The 6,062-nt window shown below is 47.6% G+C and overlaps 1 long non-coding RNA gene across 1 annotated transcript; it reads left to right on the top strand.

Moving 5' to 3' along the window:
• Positions 1-3,448: 3,448 nt before the first annotated feature.
• On the top strand, positions 3,449-5,205 carry LOC140218374 (uncharacterized). The gene is made up of 3 exons (XR_011894652.1): positions 3,449-3,677; positions 4,479-4,505; positions 5,137-5,205. It is a non-coding gene; the product is annotated as an uncharacterized lncRNA (long non-coding RNA).
• The last annotated feature ends 857 nt before the right edge of the window (positions 5,206-6,062 follow it).

Below are 6,062 nucleotides of genomic sequence, written 5' to 3'. Positions count from 1 at the left end.
ACAAACGTTTATTACGAGCAAAAAAGCCTTCTGAATTCGATTCCATTTCTCTTAGGACCACATTTCATCAAGTGTGGACTGGCGTCAGCCTATCGGGAACGCGAATGCGCGCTTCCCTGCGCCATGTGTTCCTCCGTGACGTCACAGTGGCGTCATGTCAGTCTCGGATGGATGGATGGATGGATGGATGGATGGATGGATGGATGGATGGATGGATGGATGGACGGACGGACGGACGGACGGACGGACGGACGGACGGACGGACGGACGGACGGACGGACGGACGGACGGATGGGTGGATGGATGGATGGATGGATGGATGGATGGATGGATGGATGGACGGACGGACGGACGGACGGACGGACGGACGGACGGACGGACGGACGGACGGATGGATGGATGGATGGATGGATGGATGGACGGATGGACGGATGGACGGACGGATGGACGGATGGACGGATGGATGGATGGATGGATGGATGGATGGATGGATGGATGGATGGATGGATGGATGGATGTTATGAGCGTCCCCTTTGGAACGGGGCGGGGGGTTGCGCCACCAAGCTCTTGCTATTATACTGCCTAATGTCCTACCTAGGTTAAACAATAAAAAGAAGAAAAAGAAACTCTATGGACTGCCACACCCAAATTTTCTGATCCCCTATTTCGAACTGTGCTTTTGTACGTCTCCGTTTTATGTCGTTTTCCTACTTTCACCAATCCTCCAATCGCCTCTCTATAGCAGTCTAAATCGCCACCTCGAGGGCCCGGGACACGTCTAGTCTCTCCACTTTCACTACAGTGCCGCACAACTGCGGAACAGTTAAGGCAAAGGAGCATCAACGGACGAACTGCAAACAGACATACGACATAATCATTGAATTGAACGCTTCGGTTACTGTCTTGCTTGTCCCTCGTCAACCAAATTTTCGCCGCCCCCTCTGGCTGCTCCTTACGGCATGCAAAGTTCTGACACGCACACTTTCGCGTGAAGTTTCGTTATAAACAGCATGAATCCGCCGGGACGCGTCTCCGTTTAACACAATTAACCCAGATGTTGTATGCGTTTCCAACAAACGCGATTTCTCTTTTCTCATTCAACAAAACTAAAGAAGTGGTGTATTTGACTTAATCTCGCCCTGAAGTTTCCACGAACGTTGTAGGCGCCTGCCGTTACAGCGGCTGGCTGTGCACAGCGTAATAAAAATATCTGCTCCGGGTACACATCGTCCGGCTTAATGTGCATCACAAATATCGATATTTTAAAGAGGAGGAGCAGCAGCTGTACAGACGTACTACAGCTGTTCCGAGACTATATGAGATCATTCTTAAAAGGGTCATCGTTGAACTAATACTACAGCACTCAGTGTCGAAGAATTTCGGAACACGCTTTCAACCGTTTCCTCTACCTCACTCGTTCGCACGTTTTGCTTCTTTTGTGCCTGAACACGACCATCTAGATTACTTCCAAGCCGACATTGACGCTGTCATCTGCAACCCACTCTACGAAAAAAAATAATGATAAAAGGAATGCGTAAAGCGTAGGCGGCTTCTCGCTTTGAATGTGCAAGCTGTCGACCTATATGCCACTGGGTGCAGACCTTGGCTGATACAGGAAATATATGTCACGGTGCCTTCTGCGGAGCACACAGCGAGCATAACAGTCTCATAAAAAAGCCAACCAGGGGCTGACGCCGCACTACATGTGATTTTTTGCCGCTGCTTACATGCAAGCTAGTGAAAAGACTGGTCGTCTACCTTGTGTTCCACGTAACTTGTGCCAGAATTTAAATATATTCAAGTGCTCCCGCGTAGCTAGGCAGAAGCAAGTGATGTTGTTTGCTATCGATTGGAGCAAGTCGGATTTTTTTTTACTTCGCCTAATAACTTACTATTAATTAATCAACTTCTCAAATATTATATTCAAAGCAACATTGTCAATGAGGAAATTTTAGACCACCTTGGAAATATTCCCAATCCAGCATTCTGTTGCTCAATACGTGCTACACAAAAGATTTTTTTTTTTTCAAGCTTGAAAGAAATCTCGCGAAACACGAGAAAGTGCCGGACGACAAACTGGATCGGGAATTTTTCAGGATGGTTCAATTTTCTAGTTGAGACTTTTGCTCTGAATGTAATGTTTGGGGAGGTGATTAATTATTAATTATTAATTATGTAATTAGGCGAAATACAAAAAAATATAGTCTTACTAGATCCATGCAAGCGACGGCAAACAACATTACACCTCGGGCCGGTCCGGCTGCGTGGCACTTGCATATTTTTAAATTTTAACACAAGGTACGTGGGACACCTGGTATATATTGTGGGGATGCGAGACTCTCGCGCGTCCCCTGATGTTTTTCCCGCATAGCGCGTCTCCTGCAGGGCGGCTTCGCCCGCGGCGCTCGCAGTGGTTCAAGCGCAGTGCGAGAGATGGCGCTAGTGTTGCGCTGCTAACGCCGCCGAGAGGCGAGGTTACTTGGGCGCCGAGAGGAAGGCGCTTGATCTCTTTGGGTTCGGTAAGCGAGCGGGAGCGGACGTGCCGCCCGCGCGTGCGGCGACCATGCTTCTGCGAGACTGTCTCGCGTGGCCGCCTTCGAACGTGCCACCATTCGCGTGACTGTACACGCGAACGACCAGGCGTTGGGATCCAGCATGGGGCGAACATATTCGCTCGCAATGCGGTCGCGGTAAGTCGGACTTCTAGATTTGTCGCGCGCCCATCGGCATGTTTTGGGGATATGAACTCGGCTAGCAGGCATTGATCTATGAAAGGTGCAATAAATGCCCTTGTGACTGTTTGCACTACTGTGTTGTCGTTCCTTTGTCCCAAGAGTACGGAGGAGAACCCCGTATCACCCACAATATCTAAATACACTGAACGGCCTCCAGCCCCAACACAACTAGGCGAACATAGCTCTCTGAATCATAGGGATTTAAAGGCAGCCACAGATAAAATAATATGCAAATTATGCATGTGAGTGCAAAATGATGGTGGAACACCATTGAAGTCGAGCAACAGGCTATACGAGTATATGTCATGGAGAGAAATTATATATCGCACAGGGCATTCAAGTTTTATTGCGAGCTGACAGCTATCACGGTCCTCCACACCTACGGTGCAATACTACCTGAAGGGAAGTTTTAAAGAACACATTAAGCATGACTCACGACAGGCACCCTCAGCTACGGGACATCGTTGAAACCCTGGTGGTGTCCTGCACCTTCTTCTTTGGGCGCTGCAGAGGCGTGTTTCTCATTCTTGCGGAATGCACGCCTCGATAAGACTTATGAGCCAACGAAAACGAGAAAGAAAAGCACACCAGCTTCGACCGAATTAGTTTTCCTGTCATGCGACAGAATTATCGTAGTGCTATATATGGGAACTTCTCGCCCGCGCTTCGTCGCGTTCATCTCGGGCATCGCCAACACTCGCACGGAACTCCATTCCATTCCTTTATTTCAGCATTCATCTTTAAATGTACAAATGCTAGGACAGGAGCAAAAAGCCGCTATTTTAAGCGGCTTGAACTCTGCGCGCGCATGCAGAGACCCAGCACGCGAGGAGGACGACTACCAGAGCTCCGATGTGGCCTTCTACGTGGGCAGCTTCCTCATCGTGGCCGCGCTCGTGGGAATACTGTGCGCGCCCACCTACTTGATTGGCAAGCAGTTCGGTGCGTGTGCCACGCTGCTGGTTGCATAATCTGTTGGTATCCCATGGTCTGACCGTATACTTGAAAGCTTGATCGCCTGCGGAGTCATAGCTGGGAGGTCGCTCGAACGCGCTCTGTATAGACGGCCGATTCGCAAGTAATTTTAGTCCCGTCGGCAGAAGCTCGTTGGATCGATTTTTCCCCAGCCTAAACATGGCCGAGGTTTTTGTTTTTTTGTTTTTGTTTTTCAGCGCTGGAGAGAATGACGTCGGCACTACATTTGACTAATGCGAACGCTCACAGGGCTTCATTTTTTTTTTTTTTTTTTGTGTGTGTGTGTGTGTGTGTGACGAAATTTCAACTATATTAGCAACCTAAGTGAGTATCCAACATAAAAAAGGAGTTCACAGCTGTCGAAGATGTTCGATTCTGCAAACTGCCCCGTCCACTGTGCGACATTTTGGACCAATTGACCAAAACGTGCGCCTCGTCACCCTTGACGTAGACCACATACAGGCCGACAAATATAGCAGCTGGATTTTGCTTTTTTTATTCAGCTTTCTTTAGAAAAAAAAAAGGCGGGAAAGCGGGGTGGGGGGGGGAGGGGCGGGTTAGAGGGTACGCCATAGCTGAAGCCGAAAATCTCGTGTAAGGTAAGCTTTCGGTGCCTTATGCACTAAGAAACAAATGCTGTGTATTTCGCCTTGCGTAGTTGGCCACTTTTATATTTCGGTCAGCTAACGTCGTATTTATCGCCGTGCCGTTTTAAATGATTTGTAACGATACATACGCTAAAACGTGCCATCCGTTCCTTTGTTTCAGCCGTCGACAGCTACACCTTCATCACGGGTGAGACAGACACTTATCAAATATTTTTAGCTCGAGCAAGTGCATGCAATCAGTAATACGATATTGACCCCCATATGCTGAATAACGACATCGCAGTACCTCTCCAACGTACTAATACATAAAACAATAGCAAGGACGATTTCCCGCACAAGACACTGATTGCTAATTTAATTGCCACTCTACGGAAAGTTGTTCACTCCTGACGTCAGATGTCGCGCATATTTTGTTACGAGTTTGATTCGCCTCTTGCTACCTGTTTTTCACTCACTTTTCTTAGCTTATTAACGTGCGTAAAAGAGATGCGGACGTAATTCCGTTTTATGTGTGCAACCATAATGCATCGTCTTTGCTTAGTGAAAGATGCCTCAACCATTAGAAAAAAAAACATAGCTATCCTAGCTGCATTTAGGACAGGTTTTGCACTCTGCGATGTTGGCACCTCGCGCGTGCATACGTTCACTATATGGCAACGGAGAGGTAAGCGTAAACGGAAAGGAGACACTTGGAAAGTTCGCAGTGCTCATGATGACTGTCGCTTTAGAAGGAATGGTGGCACAGCAGTGTCTATATGGGACTTAGTCATACGAGAATCCGTCCTTGTAAGGTGACGTTGATCTGTTGCGACGCGCAGACGAGGCGGTGCCTTCGGGAACGAAGGGTGCGGTTCCGATGCCTCGACGCATCTTCGTGGCTGAAAGCGGTGAGTAAGGAGCCGCGCATTTCTGCGCTTACCAGCATTGTATAGGGTGCGTGCGAGTTCCGCCACCAACAGCAGTGTTGGAACTCGACAAGCTGGGAGCATAAAAACGGTGAAAATAATACCCCAATTCGTCAGCTTTGATATCTCTTTCCTCAGTAGTGGCACCATTGTTGCAAAAGAAAAGTCACATGATACCAACACAAAAGAATGGTCACATAATTTCAAACAAGGTAGTCTTAGTGGCGGTACGTATATGCCACTTTGTCGTAAACGGTGGCATGATCTATTTGTTCAAAAAAATGCGTGCAGTAAAGCCGAAATGCGCAAGCAGTATTTCGCAAGACTAAAGCCTGGCTTAATCGCGTCGGCCCACACACAGAAGTCAATTGACAAAATAGAGCGGCTGTTTGACGCACTATAGCCTTGTTATTTCCTACTGCTGCTTCGTGTGAATTCAGACAAATCTAATATGGTGCACGAGACTCATCTGTTTGCATGCAATAAAACGCTCCAACCCGTCGAGCACCAAATTGTCATGATCTCTCATCGCTCTTCCAGACCCTTTGCGGCGAATGAACAGCAGCCAGAGACGTAAGCGGTTTGCGTTTCTTTTTGATGATTAAGTCTCGGTCAGGAGCAACCTAGTAAAACTATTTTGCGCAGCAGGAAAAAAGAAATCGTTCTTACAGAACACTGAGCGTACTTCTCGTAAGACGGTACATATGTAGCACATATGTAGGGTTGTACTAAATGCTCCGTGTCCTATTTCAATCCGTGAGCACTGTACACAATCTACAGGAAAGGAATAATGTAACAATTCTATTTCAATGCTATTCCTTTTTGTGTTTCATCAGAGA

This window comes from Dermacentor andersoni, chromosome 5 (genome assembly GCF_023375885.2).
Source record: "Dermacentor andersoni chromosome 5, qqDerAnde1_hic_scaffold, whole genome shotgun sequence".
NCBI classification, from domain to species: domain Eukaryota; kingdom Metazoa; phylum Arthropoda; class Arachnida; order Ixodida; family Ixodidae; genus Dermacentor; species Dermacentor andersoni.
This window is presented reverse-complemented; position numbering and strand designations above follow the sequence as displayed.